Source organism: Terrapene carolina, unplaced genomic scaffold (assembly GCF_002925995.2).
Source record: "Terrapene carolina triunguis isolate 2854851 unplaced genomic scaffold, T_m_triunguis-2.0 Scaffold85, whole genome shotgun sequence".
Lineage (NCBI taxonomy): Eukaryota > Metazoa > Chordata > Testudines > Emydidae > Terrapene > Terrapene triunguis.
The window spans coordinates 8,592,850-8,616,177 of record NW_020664436.1 but is presented as its reverse complement, the minus strand read 5'-3'; the positions used below and the strand labels follow the sequence as shown (position 1 = coordinate 8,616,177).

General features: G+C 38.9%; 1 protein-coding gene and 1 pseudogene across 3 annotated transcripts in view; one reads left to right on the top strand and one right to left on the bottom strand.

Moving 5' to 3' along the window:
- Positions 1-23,328, top strand: part of TTC27 (tetratricopeptide repeat domain 27) — a 164,982-nt gene that overhangs the window by 66,002 nt on the left and 75,652 nt on the right. The window lies entirely within an intron of this gene.
- LOC112112778 lies at positions 22,964-23,083 on the bottom strand (annotated as a pseudogene).

Genomic DNA, 23,328 nt, shown 5'->3' with positions numbered 1-23,328 from the left:
ATCCATGGCCTACTTATTGTAACATCGTAAATCCAAGTAAAAATATGTGTGGCTTGTAACCACACAATCCTAAATCTTGCCTGGAATCAAAAGGCACAAATTAGACTCTAGCCTTCATATTGTACTTTGTATCAACAAAGGCTCTCTCTTAGGTTTATGCTTTAACCTGAAATTGTATGTAGTTAGGAAAGGATCTTGTGGAAGAATCCCAAGTAAAATCTCTGACCTACTGCAGCTAAGAGAATGAGTCCCATCATAACCTGAAGACTAGGCAAGCCAAATTACATCTTCTGACTTTACGTGGGTTTAAAAAAAAAAAAAAAAAGATGGGGAGAGTTGGTGCATCAAGGGCTCCTAAAGCATCTATTAATGAAGACTTTTAAAGGGCACTGCATGTGCTTATTTGCTCATCAGTTGTTTTCCTGTAAATTAATCAGTTGCAATTCTTTTAAGCTAGTTCAAAGCACCTTCTTAAGCATATAAACAATAACTATACAATGAAATTGGGCAAAAAAGCCATATAATAATGCTGCCCTTGGTTCCTCTAGCATTATTTAAACTGCTGTGTGTATGTGTGAGCAGGCATCTTTTCAGCCTACATGTGGATTCCTAAATCTGCAGGCTGGTTAGATGGTTGTCATACGTTCATCTGATATCTGCTGAAATGTGTCTTTCCTGGAAAAAGGAATGCCTTTCAAGATATCTTAGGAAACATCAGAAATCTTAAATCACTTTAATAAGGCAGTGGATCATCATGAGACCCCTTTACTGTGGGCACCTTTAATCAGAAGAAGTACTTGTGGCCTGCAGTTTCCTTTTAATGGATGTAGTTAAATCATAGTTAAAATAAAGGTAGTACAGTAGGGGACATAAACAAAATAAGATCACACTAATGGCCTGATTCTGCCAGGTACCCAGCACCTCTTGGAAGGTGCAGAGTGCCCTGAACACTGAGTGAAGTCTATTTGAGTTGAAGATCTCAGTATCTATCAGGTTCAGGTCCTTAATTGAAATTTTGTATCGATGTCGATTGTAGTCCTAAAAATATTGAGAGCTACAGTGGGGACATGAATCATGCTACAAGAAGAATATTGTAGTTGAAAGACATGATTGAACTTGACAGGGAGTTTTGGTATTGCCCTAACAGTACTGATCATTAATTAATAAGTACTGTTAATACTATTGAAGCATTATTTTTGGGTCAAATCCTGTTTGTGTCCATAATCTCATTGACTGTAATGGGCCCACATCTGAGTAGGGCAATCTAGATTTAGTGTATGGATTTTTTTGCTCAAACCCATTAATCGAACATCACATACACAAATATTTTAATAGCTTGTCTTCTTTATAGAGTAATTTATAGCTGAAATTAAAGAATCACATATACATAGTAAATTAACTTTGATTTGAATTACATTTTGGGTGTACGTAGGACTCTTTTATCTTTGAATTTAATAGCCTTGTGCTGTGCGCAGCTATACAGTAATCTTCAAGATTTTTACAAAAGTACCAGATTGGACACTAAAATTATTAACTCTTTTCTAGTGTAGCCATTTTTGGAGCTATCACATTCTTATGATTAGATTGTTAACTAGGTATCTTCATGTTAAACGTTTTGGGTCCTGTACAAATTATAGTAATCATAAAATGAGTATTTGGATTTAGGTGCGGCTAAAATAGTGATTCCTTATTTTACCTGTGTGTTTAAGGATTTAAGGAAACACTTTTCTTTAAAGGATGATTTTATCTTATTTCTATTGTGATAGCACATGGGGAACCCAAAGAGGAATTAGGGCCTCATTGTGCTAAACATTGCACAGTCAAGTAGAGTCCCTGCTCATAGTTAGGCATGTAGCGTTTTTTCAGACCTTTTGTGTTGTCTTGTTGAATAGCACATAAAAACCAGTAATTTTCAAAAGAGAAAAAATACAGAGAATGATGACCGCAAATGTGCTGTCACCTCTCTTTGGTGCTACTTACACTTCTCTGTCATTATCATCTCTTCAGAATTAGCATTTGTTTCTTAGAGCTTTTATGTAGAAAGTGGAAAATAGATAAGGCAAGAAAACAAAGGGGAAGCTAATTCAGAACCTTTCCAGATACTGATTTTGTATTGTTTGAGTACCCCCAACTCCACAAAGATTTAAAATCCCCAAAAATGTATACCAAGTTACCCTTTCTCTGTTGTCAATGGATTTTCTTAGTTGAAGGCTAAGAAATTACAGTTGTAACAGTTACTGGTTTGGTGTGATATTGGGCAGTATTTTTTCCCTACAAGTTCACAAATATGTAAATAGACCGCCTCATGTTTGTGCCCTTAATATTTGCATTGGCGTAAAATTCCTTTTTGTGAATCAACAAAAGTGAGTCCTTAAAAATCAAAATGCCCTTCCTCTGTTAAATTTTTGCTCATTTCATTTGTTTACTCTGAATTTCTTTGATCTGGTTAATGCATTCACTACAGTATATTTGAGAGGAATGAATGAACAAGATAACTGTACATGAGACTTCAGAATATTTTGAAAATTAAAATTTGTTAAAAATGTAACATTAAAATATCTATTAAATATGGCTTGTGTGTATACAGTGACCTGTAAGGCAGGAAAGTTCATTACTATTACTGGAATGTAAAGTAGTATTATAGTACTTCTATTGGTTTCTGTAACAGACTGTAGGTATGGCTTCATTTTGTTAAATTCTAGGTTCTTCTCAGTCTTTGTTGACATAGTCCCCTCCCCAGTTCCATGGATTCTGTTCAGAAATGATGATAAAGACATTTCCGTGGAAAAGGGAGGTGCTGGGGGCAGGGTAGGGCAGGGCTTTGCCACACCAGTTCAGTGCTATGAGATCCTTTAGATCTCAGGCCAGGGGTATGAGTTAGAGCAGCACAGGGAGGAGTGTTCATTCTTTGTACTCCTGGCATTCAATGATCAAAGGACTCTAGCTTCAATAGTGGTACTAGGAACACAATAGTGGGGAGGGAGAGCAAACACAAATGGTGCAGCGGAAACTGTCACTATGTGCTCCCCACCTTTTCTTGATTTCATTCTCTATCCCATCTTGATTTGCCTGTGGAGTGATGAGGAGGAGAAGAGGGGACAAGAAAAGGTGTACTGCATTGGTTCACTATACTTTTAAGATTTCTGTGATTTATGGAGAGTGGAGCAGCTTGGTGCCTTTATTATGATGCATAAAATTGGGCAGGGAAGATTGGCTGTTGTCTCCCTTCAGACATTTCCAATCTGCGAGAGATCTTTTTCTTACCATTTAAAGGGAGAACAAATCTTACATAATAGTTATCCGCCTTACTGTTCTGTTCGTGTTGATCTGACTACAAAAGTTGAACATTCAACCTTCTCTTGCCAAGGAAAATATAGGCATAAGTTAGAAAAATCAGATGAAACAGATTGAAAAAACAAGGTATGATTCAGAGGGGACCTGTCCAAACCAAAGGAACCAAAAATGGACCAAATGGTAATGCTAGCCATTCTTCCTGTTCCTTGGTTTTCCACTGTGCTGATCCATAATTCCATCAGACTATTTTTATTATGGAATTTGATCTTGAGGTTGGCCTGATTTTTCAAAGGAGGTGGGCATCCACTGAAGTCAGTAGGATCCAAAGATGCTTAGCCCCTTTTTAAATCAAGCAATACATTTTAGTGCACGTTTTATTAAATGTATATGCATTGACATTTTTCTCCCTTTAATTGTATGCATTTTTCCCCCTTTGTTCTTCTCAACCTCTATATTTCATTTGGGATATTAAAGGAGAACTAGGGACTGATCAAATCAAGGCACATAACATTTTCAATGTCAAATTATTAGTAATATCTCTGCAAAAGTAACATGGCAATTTGGTTTATAAAAACTGTTTCTATAGCTTAAATAAAAGCAGTTCATTTTTGTATCTGCTGAGAAAAGGGGTGAAGTATATTTATATATTTTTTTATAACCAGAAAAAATACTGAGATTCTCATTAAGAATGCTCTCCTGTTGGAACTTTTGTGGCTCCATAAAAAGTCTTTTTCACCTTATCTTCTGAGCAGCATTTTCAAAAATGATAGATTCTGTCAGTTACAAGATTATAACACTGCAAAAACTTTCTCACAGCAGAACTGAACTAGTGCCAACAAATGTAAGAGGGTAAATGATTTCAAGGCCATTCTACTCTCTTTTTTCCCCTTCTCTAAGGGGCACTAGGGAAAGGAGTGAATCACTTTCTAGGAATGTCAAGATCCAAAATTTTACTGCTAATTTAATATATGTATGCTTTCTGGTCCAACTAGCATTGCTGGGAAATCGGATTGCTGCCTCTTGAGTACAGTAGAATCTGAAGCTGCCTCTTCATGCTGATGAGTTGTCATGCACAATGGCTCAAATGGTTTCTGGGGTTCTTGTTCACAAAGTTTTTAGTATGTATGTTTATAAGGTATTATGAGTAGGATTAGCAAAGAATTCTTAATGATTTTTGCTGTTACTGTTTTCAGTGTGTTTTGTGGTTTCAGGTTAAAAAATTAGATGCTGTAGTTCATGTGTTGCAGGGGACAAGTTTGCATTCCATTCCAAGACGGAGATTAAGTAATGCTCAGTTTGAAGTTGCTTTATTTTATAGAACATCATATTTATACATAACGGACATTTTTTTTATCTCCTTAAACTCTATTCCCCTCTCTGGTCTGTGTCTTCAGTGAGTCCACCTGACTGGCAGCACTGCTTGCAACAGATCTTATAGGAGAGGACTGCTTCTGTAGTGTGGTTTGGGAGCAAGAATCTGAATGGGGGGAGGTTTCAGACACTTTTCCTTCTTTGGATAGTTTGTTTTTTGGTACAGTCTGCAAGGAATTACCCAAGCAACAGACTTCAAAGGTCTCATTAAACCATATTTACTAGGAAAAGAACAAGAAAACCACATTAAAATTAAAGAAATGGTTTGGTAGTCTTGTGCTCTGAAAAGTTAAGCAAACTAAATTTGATGACAGTGACTAACAGATTTTCTTCTCTGCCTTTATAATTCAGCTGCTCACTTTTTTCCCTAGCCAACCTGGTTGCTGTGTCCTAGGATTCCCCATCCTACCCCCATCAATTTTTTGGTCAAGTTGTAACTACTATAATTGATTTCAGGGTGAAGTTACATCCACATTTCAACAAAGTGCTGTTTGATGTGGTGTATCTACTGGGGGTTGATGAAATAGTCTCTGTTCTCCATACAGTGGTTAGTGTCCCTTCTTTATGCTAACATTCCCCTTACTCTCATTTCCGCCCCATGGCCTAGTTCTGCAGTGGTCCTCCAACTTCCTGGTTCTCAGTCAAGCGTTTCAAAGGTGGTTTTGACCTTCCTTGCTCCATAACTATCCAAGAAAATCCAGAATTCTGATTTGCATGTTAAATTTGTCCTGGTATTAGACTAAATTAGCTCAGTCTGTACTATTTCTGTATATTGGACTTTTAAGCAGAAATTATTTTTTTCCTCCTAATTCCCTCATATCAGTCATTCTATATTGTTAAATAGGAATTATTGACAAATGCCAGATCCTTTGTCACAGTCCTATAAGACTGGTTATATTTTAAAATTGCAATTAAGTACAATCATTTGGTACTTTTCATTCCGCCTAATGGACCATGCTATTGGGAAATGTTTTAATACCTTGAATTCATGTATTATCACTAAAGAAATCAATGCTAGAAGAGCATCAATTGGTGATGTCAATTTATTCTACTCATCTACCTGTTTGAAAAAATAAAATTTAATTAGATGAGGATGAACCCAGCTTGAGGCTTCCTTTTAGATGAGAGTTTACAACCTCCTTTCTGTTTTCCAACACAGGAGAGGTGGTTTCTTAATGTAAACATTTAATGTTTTAGTGCAGTTGGAGGTAGAATTGCATGTAAAATTTAATTGGCTCCAGAATTTTAGGTAAGCATCCAAACTTTTGTGCATTCTCCCAATTGGATTGTAGTTTTGGGGATTCATCAGTTAAGACTCTTGTTCAAAATATTTCAGTCCATAAGCTGCTGGACAGAGAAGGAAGAGGCACAAAGGAGGAAGTTGTTTTTTTTTTTATTTTTTATATTTTACGTTTTTTAGTTAATTTAGGGTTTATGGCTTTGTTTCTGCGACGTGTCCAAGCATATGCTTAAGGATTTTCTAAAGTGCTTTGCTGAATCAGGTCCTATAAAAACACTGGCTCGAGCCAAGTATAATGTGGGAACACAAACAGTAAAGATTCTGCATTCAGACTTTTAGACTGCTATATTTTCCCCTCTTGTATCTTAGTAGAGAGTATTTTATTGAATAGTGAAAAAAATCCTTTGTAAACATTACTGATTAGAGGTTAAAGCTAAGAATAAACTGAATTAGAATAGCATTTAAATACAGCAGCAGCTACACAAGTATGTTTTATATCCTGAGACTGAATATTGCTTGCTCTGGGAGATTCTATATTTAGGGAAAAGGAAGGAACCGTATATCTGGCAGGTTATTTTGATTTTATTTTCAAGATCATCTCCGAGATTTGAAACAGTTCAAAGATTTGGAGCGTTAATCACAATCCTGTGGGATATGAAATAGTAGTGGACAGAAAGCAAATATGGCAGTTAAAGTTGTGTGATTAAAGGCCATAATTTACATAGTCCTGCAGTTTATTTCATGGTTATCACTACCATTGCAGTGAGTATATTATGTATTTCTGTCCACACCCTTTTTCTATGGAAATGAAGTCATACCCCAATAGTAAACTGTACATATAATTATGTACATGAATGTAATTCGCTTGCTAGATGTCTAACAGATCTTGGTAATAATAATAATTAGTGTTATTAAACCGCTTTACCTTGCTGTATTCTGACTTATTTTAAGAGTTAGACACAAGAAAGCTCTGTTCACCCCTAAAATTGTATAAAAATATAGTATGTTAAAATGATTTAATAAGCCTCATTTCTATTTGTTCGAGTAATGCCTAGAGGATTCAACAGAAAATTGTGCCCTTTTGTGCTGGGTGTTATTGCAAATGCATAACAGATAGTCCCTTGCCTCAAAAAGTCTAATCTAAATAGACACGGCAAACAAAAAAGGGGGAAAAAAAGTATTATCCCCATCTTACCGATGGGGAACCTGAGAAACAGGAAGATTGAGAGATTTGCCTAAGGTAATAGAGGAATTTCTGTGGCAGAGTTGAGAATTGAATCCAGGTTTCCTGAGTCTCAGTCCAGTGCCTCAACCATAAGGTCTTTCTTCCTCTCATTCTTTTTCTTTTGCTTTCAAAGCTGCAGGACCCCGGGGGTAGTGTTTTTAAATACAAATTATAATTTTACGCAAATTATAAGATCTTTACCAGATTATTAAAGAAGAAAAAATAACACACTACAGCTTGAAGTTAGTTCATTATAGCCTTTGAATGAACAGCATTTTTATATTCAGCTGAAAGTAACTAGGATTTTCACATGAAACTGGTATTTCTTAACCCAGTTTTCACAGAGCATTTTAAATAAAATAGTATTTTATTAATACTTGTATTGTTCTGTAAAATGTCTGGTTTATCAATAGTGTATGTTCAATATCCCCTTGACAAAAATAGCTTGTTTCTACAGTAGTTCAGCATATGTACACTTGCCAGCCTTGCTTTTGTAAAATGGTGCATTGTCACCAAACAGTAATGCCTTCAGCTGATGCTGCATTAGTGTGTTGTGGGAAACCTGATAGTTCCCTAGATCAGGGAGTTATAAGACTATAGTATTGCAAACCCAAGCATGCAAAAACCATGAGTTGGACCCTGCAAAAATCATGTGGTTTTAAAAGTAATATCACATTGTTTCACCTTCCTCCAATTTCTTTTTCACTACTTGCCCACCCCCAGTTCAGGTAAAAATTCAACCATGAATATACCCTTCCTGTTCACTCCATAAAGAGGATTCCACTTGCCATCTCCTCCCAAGGGTGAGGATAACTGCCATTCTCTTCCTCTCTATCCTAGTATTGCCAACCACATATGTTCCAAAATCATGAGTCAAGTGCCAAGAAATCATGACTTTAAAAGGTTCCTTGATTTGCTTTCTGGAGTTTGAGCTAGAACTGTTTGTTTTGTTTTAACAAATGTTGAGAATCTCACCTAATCATAACAGATAGTCCCTTGCCTCAAAAAGCTGAGACTTTAGTTAGCCACCTCCTCCCCACTTTCATCTGCTTGTCATAATTTTTGGTCCTCTTTCTTAACACATCCTCCCCTTGCTGCCCTCAGTCTCTTTTGTTTCTGCTGCCTAGCCCTCACATAGTAATTGAGGAGGCCACCATCTTCACTGAGGGCCACGTGGCTTTAGGCCCATTGGAAAACACTGGAACGTAAATGCCATCTTTGCTGGGCCTGGAGGCAGTCTCCCTTTCACCTGTAAAGATTAAAGGGACTTGCTCTTGCTGGGGACAATCTTTGTCTCATTGATAGTAATGGGAGATGGTGACAATTTTGGGAAAGGGCCAAATTTTGCAAGACTGAAGGTAGAAATCAGAAATTCATGAAAACGCTTAACCCCAGATACTGTGATTGTTGTAATAAAATTGTGAATTGGTAACATGAGACCTGAAGGGTGTTCTGGAAGGTTGTTGTGACAATCCCAGAATTTCCCCTATAATTGTCAATACCTGCATGAGACCGAAGATGTAGCCCACCAAGTGGCAGCTGAGGTGTGTGTGCGTCTTTCACTCAGCAAGCCACATGTATGGGCGAATTTCTAGTGATACAACATATAGGAGACGGAACATGTGAGACAGTGGTGGACAGAATTCCTCTGGTGAAAGCTGAGTAACTGGGTAAGCCAGGTATGCTAAACTCCCAGTAACATCTTGCCTGGAACTGTGGATGCTGCCCTGGTATGCCTTACCAGTCTGGAGATGTTTTGTTTTTCCCCTGGACTTAACATCACACACCTTAACAGCCTTAATTTTATTATGGCATTGCTTGATAGTACATTTAGTGCCAAGCCGGGCATAAGATAGGGTTCTCCCCACTTCCAGACTGTCCCTGTGTGAGGGGCTGCAGGTAGGGAGCCAGAGGATCCAAGTACACCAGTTTTACACTTGCTAGGGACTCCCCCAGGCCAGGGGAATCCACAGCAGGAGTCTTGAGAAGGATTTCATTTCACTGTGTGTTAATCTGGATGGAACAGGGCAGAGACTCTGCCACAAAGTATTGATTATGCTCCCCTGACCTTCTTTAAAATGATGTGTTTTACCCTGAGCGTGAAATGGTTGGAAATCACCAACGTACACATATTGTTTCCTACAATGCAGACACTTCGTTGTCTACAACAGTGGTTTTTCGAACTGCGGGTCACGGCCCAGTACGGGGTCGCGGAATGTAAGGCACTGGGTTGCAGCGGCTCTGGTGAGAACCGCCAACTGGGCTGTTAAAAGTCCCATCGGCGGTGCTGCCTGGCTAAGGCAGGCTAGTCCCTACCTGTTCTGATACCGTGCTGCACCCCAGAAGCGGCCAGCAGCAGGTCCGGCTCTGAGGCGGGGGGCCACGGGGCTCCACGTGCTGCCCAAGCACTGGCTTCGCACTCCCATTGGCCAGGGAGCTGAGGGGGCGGTGCTTACGCGCCTCCACCTAGGAGCCAGATCTGCTGCTGGCCACTTCCGCGGTGCAGCGCGGTCCACAGTGCCAGGACAGGCAGGAAGCCTGCCTTAGCACCCCAGCTGTGCCGCTGACCAGGAGCCGCCCAAGGTAAGCCCGTGCCCCAATCACCTGCCCCATCCCTGAGCCCCCCCAAACCCCGGAGCCCTTCCTGCACCCCAAACCCCTCATCCCCAGCCCCACCTCAGAGCCTGCACCTCCAGCCCAGAACCCTGACCCCCTGCCACACCCCAACCCCTTTCCCCATTCCAGAGTCCCCCCCCTCCCCCCACTCACACCCTGAACTCCTCATTCCCAGTCCAACCCTGCAGCCCTCACCCCAACCCCTTGTTGTCAGTGGCTACCGGTGTGGTGCTCTGCTCTTGTTCGATGATAACAGTCGGCTGCGTGCATGTTCCCTCTGTGTGCTGTCCCGGCTCTGCGCAGATAGCTGACACAGCAAACCCCGAGAGAACTCCCAAAGACCACAAACTCTAGTAAGGTATGAAGGAATCCGAGCCAGGTTTATTGTCAAACGAAGCACAGTAATAGTTTCCTATAGATTCTACAAGATATACTACGAATTTGTGCCCCCTGGCAATGGATTGGCTCAGTCAGTGGCTGGACTTTCCACTGCCCCGCAGACTTTCCACTGACCCAGACAAAGATGTGCACTCCGGGACCTACTTTTATACAGTTACAGGACAGATTACTCATCCCTACTGACGTATTGAAGTACAGCCCCTTGACTCATTGGGGGCTGTCTCCCTCTTTGATCATGTCAATTCAAACAAATCTATCCATCATGTTGTCCTTTTGACCCTGTCTTTAATATGCACCTGCCTGTTCCTTGTTATCTCTGTGGAGTGTTCTGATGCTATCTTGGCACAAGTTCCTCTTATTAGCACTTATGTGTGGATGCACCTGCTTCTAGCAACCCTCTTCTCGCCAACTTCTGTGAGTGGGGCCTGTCTCTTGCTCACAGCCCAGCTTTTGCTTAGCAATGCCTGGAAGTACTTTGGTTCAGGCTTCAGGCCTCAGACTGGGCCTCTGACACAAGAGTTTGTTTCAGGGCCTCATCTTACTTCACCCCACATCCCCAGCTCCACTGGGTCGTGGGCATCAACAATTTTCTTCATCTGGGTCACCAGAAAAAAAGTTTGAAAACCACTGGTCTACAACATTTAAAATAAAATCATTCTATATCATGTCCTAAGAAAATCTTGCATTAGTTGCAGGAGTTGAACTACTTAGCAAAACTTACAATCTACAAACTGAGTTCAATTTAATACTGAATGAGTTTAGTGTACACAAATTTCAGTTTTTCAATAAAGTTCTCGAGCACTTGCTGCATTTACATCCTTGGCACTGAGTCTGGAATTCCTGATGCTTAACAGTTATGAGACATGCATTATTGTTTAATGTCTAGGGAAATCCTTATCAGTGGTCTCAAAGAGTTAATTTCTTCTAATTTGAATCCAAGTGCCTGATTTATTGCTGTTAAGATTGGACTTTAGGAAATAACTGCAGTACTGTGATGTGGTGTGGAAGTCTGCCCTTACGCTATTTCAGGAACAAATCCAAACCCCAAACCTGAAAAAAGACAATGCTACTACAGTGAAGCCTGACTGAAGTGGTTTTCAGCATAACACAGAATAAGTGATACGTTTGGACAAGTAGAGTATGTCAGTAATATGGCTTGACTCCATTCTAAGTGAAAATAGAAGATATATCTTATGTGGTTTCACCCTTCACTGGTCATTGAAAACAAATTTCTTTAAATAAAACAGTATCCTCTTTCTTTGTGACATTTCCTTGTCTTCAATTTTTTCCTTCTCCTGAAGAAAGTTGATTGTAAGTATCTATGAAGAAAGTTTACTTTAGTAGTGAAATATGTTCCTTAAAACTCTCTATCAAAAAATTCCAGTCAAAGCAATAACAACACCGAAAATCATCTAGTATCCTTTACAAATATGGGAAGGTTAAATGTATGTAGTTTGTAGTATATTTGGAGAGTGGTGAGCTCTTAAAAGCTGAATAGGTACCATTCCACTTATATCTGTTCTGATAGAATATTCAAATAATGAAAGTTTCCACATCAAGAGTGGATTCTGCAGTTTGTAGGGATAAAGTATTGGTGTCAACACTTGTTTGATATACCTATAGTATCTTTAGAAAGTGATGAATCCTAGAGTAGTTATTGTAAAAAGTCACACATTTGTGAAAACATTTAGTCACTGAGCCTGATTAAACATTTGTTAGGCACTTTTGAAAATCCCATCCTTAAGTGATTTGGAATCCGATTTGTGCTCCTTTCTAAGCCACTTAGGGCATATGTACACGGCCCTGCAGTTTGGACTACTGGGGTGTGAATAGCAGTACACGACAAAGTGCTGTGATGTAACAGCCCCGTTTGGACTCTGTGGGTGCAAACTAAAGGGTTCCTAGTTCACTTTAATATAATCTTGCTTGAAAAGGATTTTACTAATGCAAACTAGGAATCTTTTAGTTCATTCCCACAGCCTCCACATGGTAGTTCAAAGTGCAGGGCAGTGTAGACAAGCCCTTAGTTATCTTTGAAAATTCCACCCTAAATTTAACAGCTAAAGAGTGGACTGCATTATGCATAAATATTGAATCATGCTCTTGGCTGTGTATGCAAGTAATATGTCTGTCCTTGTTACTATTTTTATTCTTCTCCTTTGAGACAAATTAGTCTGAATTTGCTTTCTATGATATTCAAGTCCAAATCAAGACTTTTTATCTTTTGCTATCTCCCATTAGAAACTCTTCATTGCATCCAATATGTTCATCTCCTGCATACTTTCACTTAGATATTAATTCCATACGTATGCTCTCCACCATGAGGTGCACATCTTATGCACTCTTCCATCCACCTGTCCATCCACTGAGACTGATATTCCTCTAACACTCACTTACCCTTTAACTTCCTTTCCTCTTATACAATGTGCACTGCAAGAGACACTGTACAGCACTCCCATGTGTGCTTCTAGCCCCAGAGAAGGCAGGGTAGACTCCTTTTGCCTGGTCCCCTGCTGAATGAGAAATGGAAGTCCTGCAGCCCATTACTCGCAGCTCACTAAAAAGAAATTGGGACATCTCATGGTTGGATTTTTTTCTACCCATGACAGGATGTCAGGTTCCAGTATATGCAGCTAGACCAGACGGGTTTCTTTTGCTCCATAAAGTGTAGACATATTTTGTGTCAATGTGAGACAGGAGATCTTGCAAGAAAAACACGAAAAACAACCAGCTTAAATGCGAAGTCTTGACTAACTTTTCTCCCTCCCTTTATGTGCAAAAATGAGAATTGGAAGGGAATGACAGCTTCTTCTGGCCCAATTCTTTCTCTTCCCCTCATGGATATCTGTGAAGAGAAGTGGGAGATGGAAACTTCTTGTCTTCTCATTCTCTTTCATCCATCTCCTGAAAACTCCAGAAAACCCGCTGAAGAGAAGTGCTGGGCAAGAGTTGGCTTGCTCCAGCCTCCAAACCTATGTCCTCTAGCCAGAACTGGAGAAAAGGGAGACTTTCATGGCTAATAATACTCTTGCTGGAGCAGAGACTCTGCTTAGGGCAGCCTTGCATGGCTTTAACCGCTACCACCTCCACCAGCAAAGGAAAGATCAAGAGTCAGGCCTGATAGACCACCTCTCTTTACTTTCCTCTATTGGATATGGATCTTTTTTCACTAACGGTCCTTCAGTTTTGTTTTCAATTGAGCCCAAATACCACACAAAAATTAATATGAATAAGGAAAAGGGTAGTGGATAGGAATTACCCTTATTATTTATAAGACAGAGAAACTGCTTTTTAGAGCAGATGGAAGAAATATATAGAAAGGAGTAAAAATGTATAAAGAGCTCTAATGAAGAGAGTGGCATAATATTTTGGAGCCAAGATCTAGGATATTCTTTGCAACATTGTGTTGAAGTTGAAACAGACTCTTCGCTAATAAGTAGCGGATACATTTAAGTGATTTAAAATCCAGTACTGATTAGCACTATTCAGTATTGTCTCCTAAATATTTACATTGAAAGGGGTAAATTTATAGCCTTTTAAATGTAAATTATTATTCCTTATCTGTTTTTCAAAGTGTTAGGTACAGAATGTAACTATTTGCCTTTACAATATAGAAGCAACTAGGAGTTTCACTTCTTTATTTAGAAGGGTAAGGACTTGTCTACTTGGAGGAAAAATCCTGGAATAGCTAGTACATTTTAAATTCACACCATACTTGTTTTTCACTAACTTCCCCATGTGGACAAGCCCTAACTCTAAAATATGTGATTCTTATGCCTTTTTAAAGAGATGTTCAGTTTTTATAGCTGATTTCTGTAAGAACATTACAGTCATTTCTGCAGCCTTCCATCTGCTTTCTAACACACAGCTGGGTATCTGAACAAGTGCCTAAACTGATATAACTTACTCAGCAAATTTACCTATGTCTCAATAGTCCACTTAACACTGAGTGGGTAGCCATAATAGGATGCAAGGCAACCCCTGATCTCTCATTAAGTCAGCAATTTTTGAAGTAAATAAAGCTTCATTTAAGTCCCCCCCCCCCCCCCCCCCCGAGACAGAGGAATAAAATTACAAAGCTATATCTTTGTCTGTTAAGAGTTGGGGAATCAAGTGTGAGCCAAGATTGGAAGATTTATTTTCTCATGAACAAAATGATTGTTGCCAGTCCTCCAAACAGGTTACTATGTCATACAGCTTTGCAGGAGGCTGAAGTACAGTGGGGCTCATATACATTACAGAAATGATAAAAGGGACAGCACTGTTTTTGTGCCGCCTACAAGTCAGCTAATAAAGAAAATAGCATTGGCAGCTGCCCAGAGATTATAGCGTATGATCAGCATTGCAAGATGCTGATAAAGAGCAGCAATGGTGGCTTCCTATAAGCAGGGTGACAGGGAAAGAATATATTCAAACTGACTAGAGCCGTGTCTATACTACCGCAATAAGTCAACCTAAGTTACACTACTCCAATTACATGAATAACATAACTGGAGTTGATGTAGCTTAGGTCGACTTACTGCAGTGTCTCTTGACTTACCTTATTCTTCTTGTTCCAGTGGAGTACCGGAGTCAACCGGAGAATGCTCTGCGATCAATTTAGCAGGTCTTCACTAGACCTGCTAAATCAACACCTGCTGCATTGATTACAGCAGCACCGATCTACTGATAAGTGTAGACATGGCCTTGGTGTGGAGGTAAAAAGTGAACCAAAGGACCCCACTGGGTTTAATCTAGATGTAGAAGGGAGAGCTGCTCCGTTATGGCAGCGCAGGACTTGTGCGCGGGGGGGGTGAGAGGGAGTGGAAAGTGCACTTTAAAAATAGCCTTTTCTGTCTTACACATTGTAATAGAATACTTTCTAAATTTTGTGAGAGGAAAATGTTTTTCCTTCTAACCTTTTGTGCTGTCACACAGCTTGATTAAGTTGAGCATCTACTCGGCGATGCTTAGCGTAACTTCAGTTTCTCTCGAATCCAGTGAGAGCTGAAGGCATTCAGCCTCCTGCAGATTCAAGGGTAATTTAAAGATATTTAAGAAGTTTAAATCTGTATTTTAGGTGAGTGCAGTTCAACAGCTACTGGACTTTGGGATATCATTTGGGACTATGCCAAAGCCTAGTCTCTAGACTGTTCTAGATTGACCCACCTATATCGCTCAGGGGCATGAAAAATCCTCACCCCTGAGCGACTTAGTTAAGCTGACCTAAATCCCATGAAGACAGTGCTCGGTAGATGGAGGAATTCATCTGTTGACCTGCCTACCGTCTGTCGGGGAGGTGGTTTTACTACAGTGATGGGAGAACCCTTTTCATCACTGTATTAAGTGTCTACATTGAAGCCCTGCAGTGGCGCAGCTGCAGCACCACAGCTGTGCCGTTGTAGCATTTTAAGTGTAGACATAGCTTAAGGAACAGTATGATTAGCTGTTAAAGGCAGACATTTGGAACAGTGCTGTGACTTTCCTGCTGGGAAAATATGCTTGGTGATGTGGTAACTGATGGGGCAGGGGAGAAAAGGAGGAGAGAAAACTTATAATAAAATCCTAACTGGGAAAAAACAATACCTGGGTCTATGCAACAAAAAAGTTTTTACGATTGTTTTGATGTGAAAATTCTAGTACAAATATATCTGTATCTAATTGTGAAACAACTTATTTGAATAAGCTTACTTCACATGAATTAAAATGTAAAAGAACCCAAATGTGTGTGTCACTTTTAAATCATTTTGAAATTTGAAATGGGCAAGTTAAAACCAAAAGTGTAAGCTATATTTATAATTACACAATGTTATAACTTTAGTGCATAGGATACTAGACAAGACTAGACAAAGCAAATTTTAGGAATACTTTTCTAATTAAACTGTCCCTTGGTGCAGATCACTGTTTGTGTCTTGGCCTTGCTCTTGATTTTAACACCAGAAGAGGTATTTCTAATGGCTGTGGTTAAGAGCTTTAAGCCCAACTCTGCTGATGTTCAGCTAACACCTGTTGTGGTGAAATGCTATTTTAGTTGTACATTCCCAGGATTAGTTTTTATGGACTGAAATAAACCCTTGTCATATACTTAAATGAGCAGCTCTAGTCTCTGGAAAAGACATACTGAATGTGTGGTCTAAACCAACTGAAAAATATATGGGATATTAGATTAATAGTGGAAAATGGCACTAGCTGTGTGTGCTGATCTCTCAAGCCAATACAAGAGAGTAAATCTCTCTTGCCCTGTCATTCTGATAATTTTAAGATTTGTTTTTTCTCTGTCACTTCAGGTGAACAATAATCAACACTTTTTAAAACAGGTAGTGAATTAACTGAATGCTCCAATTTAAGTGTTCAAATAACAATTTGAAGAGATGTGAAAAATGACACCAGTGAAGTGATAATGGGGATATTTTCCCCCTTTTGACAGAAATTTTGTAAAAAGTTATGGCTTGGCAGAGCATCTGATCATACATCAAAAAAACACCTACTAAGCTGTTTTAAAAAGCAACACCTGGCAATATCTCTTGCAGAATCAGTTCTTGTGCAGTATTTATGAACTCTTTACCTGATTTAAAGTCCAAAAGGAGGCAGTTAAAATTGTGATTTAAGTGGCACCAGAAAATATGTAAGACTTAACGAAGGTAATGCCACTTTTTTCCTACATAACACTGAAGGAGACACACGAATAGGCAACTTGGAATACTAATCTGATATTTTGGGTAATAGAGCAATTGGATGTTTTTTCACTTGCCCTGTGTATATATTTTTCTTTGTGAAATTTAACTAAAGTAGCTACAATCACCTTGAATCAGTTGATTCAAGTTGATTATACTGAAAGAATCCCCTTTTTACTGAATGATTACTGGAAAGATATTAAATTATATTTTCAGAGAAAGGAATGTAAACTGAGGGAGAGACACATTCAAGGTCTGTTAGCGTCACCTCATAGACTTCTGAGGCCACTGGTTTTAAAAACTGAGAATGTTACAAATATCTGGAATTTAATTCATTTTGACCACACAACACAAATCATGGATTTTTTACTAGAAATAGTATTTTAATACTGTTGCTCCAATACAAAAGTTAATTCCCTTTGCAGGCTTTAACTGCAAAGATTTATGGGTATTTTTCTAAAATGTTTAAATCTAAGTGGAAAAAATGTATAGTCAATTTCCTGCTAAAAGTACTACAAGCACAATAATATAGAAACATATAGGAATTTTTAATAACAAATTGCTTTTAGAACCCTACTAAAAAATTATTTTTTAGATTTGTAGCTGAAGTATTGGGTTTTCATCCAAAATCATTTTAATTTTTTTCTTTTAAGACCTGAATTAAGTTTAGTGCTTCTGAAAGTGAGGCATTAACAGATGTGTTGAGTGCAGCTTCTGACAGCTACGGGCAAAGTGTCTGCAGCATCCTTTATGTTTCAGTTTTCTCCCTGTTCAGCAATTCTTCTGTCTGTGAGATGTGGAGCAAGCAGGAGATGAGGCTACCGACCACTAAAAGATTTTTGCTTGTTCCCTAAATGAAGATTTAGAACCTTTTTTTTTTAATGTGGAAAGCTAATGTACTAACTATATCAACTGTACTGTAATGTACTGAAGAAATAAATATATTAACACAACACAACCACGGTACATTATGGGTGATACAAGGCTCAGTTTAGAAATGCTGTAGTGTTAGGGATTCATCTTTTTGAACTGGACCTGATGTACGTGGCACTCAGTATTAAGGGGTGTATATGTAGTTATCTTTCAGTAGATGAAAAGTTGCAGTGTTACATCACAGCACTTTCTATCACCAACTCGCTGAACAGTAAATCTAGGGAGTAAAGGAAAAGGCATAATAGCATGCAAGAAGAGACTTGACTGCATCCATAGAAAATTGGAGGCAATTTCTTCTGAGATGGACATCTCAAAGTAGAGAAAGGGATCAATGAAAATCAAAATTTTCTGCATAAAGTGGATGTGATGGAAAATGAGGCCCAAATAGTCTCAAAATTGTGAGAGTGCTAGAGAAGCTAGAGCAAAAGCCCTTCAATGACTACTTTTTCTTAAATGGATTATAAACCTCTGAGACATAATCCCTTAAAGTCATCAAATTTCATTTCTGCCTAGAGACTGCTTCTCTCTGTCAAAAGACTGCACTTATGTCCTTTTAAATTATCCTTATAAGAAACCTAATTCTTACAACAGCTATATTTCAGGGCATTTAAAATTTCAATATATGAGGGGATTTACACTGCCTATATGCTGTATCTCTCTAAGGAGATAACACTCTTAAATGTTGAAAGTCAGCTATGCCAAATAGGATTAGAATTTGTAACAGTGTATCTAGAATAACATGCAGTGAAATTCTACTGGAAAAATCTTCTTCACAACTGTAGAAGACATGAAGGTTTTATAGCAAATAAGATGTGATTAATGAATATGGATGATTACAACTTCTACTCAGATTGTTTTATACACAAAGTGACATTATTCCTGTAAGTAATCAGCTTACTTCTGTTCAAGACAGCAAATCTTTAGAGATGCTCAATTTTTTTCATATTAGTATGTATCATCCTGATAATGATACATGAAATGAAGTATTAACTGCATCTCTTGTGCAATACTTGTGAAGATGAGGAATTAATAGAAGGTGCTCAAGGTACCACACTGAGTGGTGTAAATTCCCAAATAGTTATTTGGAAATACCCGTCATACCAGTGTACTGTAGTACAATCTCTTTATCATGAAAGTTGAACTTACAAATGTAGAATTATGTACAAAAAATAACTTATTTTTTAATGCAATGTAAAACTTTAGCGCCTACAAGTCCACTCAGTCCTACTTCTTGTTCAGACAGTCGCTCAGACAAACACGTTTGTTTACATTTGCAGGAAATAATGCTGCCCACTTCTTGTTTACAAATTCACTTTGTAGCAGCGCCCACTCCCGGCCCCTCCACAAACACAGTCAGAGACCAACTGAAGTGCAGCACCCGTGTCCTTTTATTGTTTGTGTCCCTTCCCACCACCTACTATTTACAAGTGTTTAGAGACCAACCCTCCCAGAGACTACTAGCTTCCCAGCCAGCAGGGCTCTAGAGCCCATGCTCCTCCCTTTCCTGTCTCCCCCTGCTTCCTGTCTTGTAGCCAGCTTTATAGGGCAGGCTGGCTACCCAGGCCTGCAGGTGGATCCACTCTGGTAATTAGGGCGTGGCCCTTCAGCCAGCCCAACTAATACCCTTCCTCTGGAACAGGGCTAACAGGGGCCTGGCTTGTTTCTCCTATCCAGCACCCTGTTACACACCTGAAAGTGAGAACAGGCATTTGCATGGCACAGTTGTAGCCGGTGTTGCAAGGTATTTATGTGCCAGATATGCTAAACATTTATATGCCTCTTCATGCTTTGATTTGTAGGCTCTCAAGTTTTACATTGTTTTGGTGGTTATGTAAAAAAAATTCTACTTTTGTAAGTTATGTATAAAAATACAGCATATCCTCCCCAAAGTTGCAGCACTTAATTCATTTGACAGTTAAAGAATAACTGAGAATTTACAAGTAAATCTCTTAATTAGTTTAGGAGTTAGTTATTTTAAAATGTGTAACATGAGAGAATAGATAAAGTGTTAAGTATCTTTTAATTCAGTTTCATCTATTCTGGGAGGACTACAAACATTAAAGTGACAGTCATAATCATATAAATGTTGCAAAGTAATACAGGGCAGGGTTAAGGCTGTATAGGTGCCCAAATTGTGCATTTTCATACCTTAACATGTTTGGATTTGTTAAGTTTAAGCTCTAAGACAAACAATTGGTTAATCCACAGCCAAATTCCATAACACCAAATGCGTACACTATTAAACTAAGCTAGCTATTGGAAAGATGTAATAAAAATAAGATCACCCATGAGAATGCTGAGGATATGTACTGGGATAATTTTTGTAAAATTAAGCTATTGATGTAAGTATAGCTAAAAATTAATAGATTTCTTGTGAATTGCCAGATGTGCTTGTAACTAATGTATTATTTTCCACAAAAATTTTAGTCGCTAAGCAACAAAATATTTTGATTGTATTTAAATCTGTATTTAAACTATTTTCTGCACTTAAATAGAGCAGTGCTGTAAACTGGAATGGCAAAAAAGATTCTTTATAAACCCAACAAAAATAGTAAATACAGTTAGTGTAACTTAACGGTGTTCTACTTAAAAATATATTTGGTAATAGTTATATACAATATAGTTATATGATTTATTTTAGACTTTCTTAGTACCTTCAGCCCAACGAAAGTTTGGTGAACAATAGAGTGATGTGATAGAAACTTGATAATAAGTAAAAGAGCACATCCTTCAAAATGGAATATGAAGGGTGTTCGTTTTTGAATTACAATGTTTATGTTGACTGGTGATCTGTGGAGAGATGTGCTGTTTTGATTTTTTGTTTCCTATATATTTTAATAGGAAGGACACCTACAGCCTAGATAGGCATTTATTTATGTTGTATTTTAAACCAAAGTCAGTAAATAACCTCTATTTGCCAAACCAGAGATTTACAAGTTCACATACAAAATAGCTGAACAAAAAATGTTAATATAAACTGACTTGCTGTGTTATGGACCAGAACAAGACAGGAATCTGCTGTCAAAACCAAACTTGTGGTTACAATTAAATCTTTCTCTAAGACTCCCTGATGTATATCTTAAACCCTTCTCATTTCACCACTCAGATGGATTTTGCATTTGAAACTGCTTTTGTAGCAGTTTGGGTGTCTCACTGCTGTGATTGTCATAATGACAGATGTTCTATATTTTGCATTTTAACACTTGCCATTAGCCATGTTTAAACATAATATGAAGTATGGTGTATTCACTGATGAAAAACTTTGTTAATGCAGAGTTAAGGTTGCCTGTTAGTACCTCGTGCCCTTCCAGAATGTTGAATTCAGCAAAACTCTGAACCAGGAAATAGAGTTAAGGTTTAAACCTTAAATCTGCTCCCCCTCCCTACCAGCCGGCAATAGCCACTGGGAATTATCTGCATGCCCTCCAGGTGCATTTACTGTTAGGTGTAGCTGTATTGAATGGTGAAGGGATTAGTTGGAACAGCTTGGCAGAGCTTTGATTGTGATATTAAGAGATTGGGGAGGGAGGCTATGTCCCTCCCCCTACCTTCACCTGTATTCACGATCAAAGGAAACAAGTGCATGTGTGCCTTGAGAGATCCAGTATGCTTCACTTCAGCACTCAGTTCTGTGGGTTGTGTCAGTAGCAGTGCACAGGGGTGGTCTTGCCATGTCGATTGTCAGCAGTGAGGTGGGATATGAGTGGTCTGTGGGTTTAATCACGAGTAAGTGGAAAGTATAGTGTTAGTTGTCAGAGTGGGCAGGGTGAAGGGGTTGTAAAATTTAGCAAATGTGATCATATTTCTGTGTGTGTTTCTAAGTGTGTGTATAAAGCAGGTGTAAATTTCTCCTGTTCAGTACAGTTCACCTAAACACTTTAGACAAGGCGTTGCTCTCTTAAAGGGATAATCTGTTCTGAAAGTACTACACTATCTACAAAGGTAGAGTGTGCATGTCCCCTTGAGCCACTTAATTCCTGTGACAGTATACTGCCTTTAAAATCCTTTACCTAATCTTGCTGCACATGCATGTGTAGATCTTTCATGCTTTAGATTGTTGTGTACCATTCTAAAGAGCCAAACTTGTTTTTCAACAAATAGCATTTTCAATAGCGCTTCCCCAAAGGGGCAGTGGGTATGGCACAGTAGCCGCGATCAACATTGTAACTGAATAAGATCAATTTGGGGACAATCAGAGCCATAGTTTGAGCCCCACTTGTGCACAAAAAATAAGAACTTAATGATCTTGTAAAATTGGGGGTTGGGGGAGGCTTGCTCCAATGACCTCAAATTTGAACCACGAACCGTATCCAGAACTCCACGAAGCGTGGCAAATTTCAAGTGAGCCAAGTGGGTTTTAGAGCAGCCTTCTCAAGCTTAACTACAGCAGAGCTGATGCCCTGCTATGGTATTTTCTCTCAGCTGAAATGAAGAATATCAAAAAGCCTCAGCAAGTCAGTGGAAAACATTTCACAATCAGAAGGTTCTATATTCTGAATATTATCTCCTTGATCCTGGCTGTGAGGGTGCTGTTGTCCAGTTCACCATCTACATGCAGCCTCAGAGAATTGGTAAGATGTCATGGGCTCATGTGCTAGCAATTTAAATATTGAGGCCCATTGCTTTGATTAAATCAGCCCCTGGATGAAGAACAGCAGATTGAAGCTGAATCTTAGCAAAATGCTGGTGGTCAGAGATAAGCACTTTGAGGAGTTTGCACCCACAATACGGTTTCCTTTGGTTAAAGGGCACACACCCAAAATTGGTGAATTCAGTCCATTGCTTGGGTGTTCTCCTGGATTCCTCCCTGAAGCTAAGCAATTATATAACAGCGTTTTGAGCAACACTTTCTACTGTCTCTGGTTAGCTAAGAGATTGCATCCCATCCTGGTGGATGATGAGGTGCCTCAGTCGCACATGCCTTCATCGCCTCCCAGCTGGACAACAGCAATGCAATATACTAGTGCATGAATCCATCAACTGCTAGGCTATTCCAACTAGTTTAGCATATGCCAATATATTTCCTCAATAATGCGCTTTTATCAAACCTGTCCTCAGTCCTCTGAAACTCTCTTCCAATAGAATATTGAGTCAAGTTCAAGGTTCAGTGCTTAATTTTTTAGTGCTCAGTGGCTGGATACCAAGATAAATGAGAAATATATTAAAATTACAAAGAAGACAATAACACAGGAAAATTTTCTCACTTTCTTTTAACCAGAATATTTGCCCAGAGGGAGGTGCACCATTTCTGGAAACACTGCAATACCAGGTTGATGCATGGAGTGGATGGAGCAAGCTCCTATTCCACCTCCCTTCTTCAAAAATCCATTTAATATAAAGTTCTCTAAGGTTCTGAAACTCTAGGATCAGGACTGTAGTCAATATTGTAAGTCTTTCCATTGACTTCAGTGCACGCTGCATCAGGCCCGTAAACCTTCAGGCTAAGCCTGTCATTTTGGCCAAGTCAGCCAAATACTAGACTAGAGCTCAAATTTTATCGGCTTCTAAATGTTTTTGTTCTTTTTAACGAAGGTGGAAAAGTCAAGGTGCCCCAAACTCCTCCTACACTTTGGGCAGGTTTTTCTTTAAAAATTTGC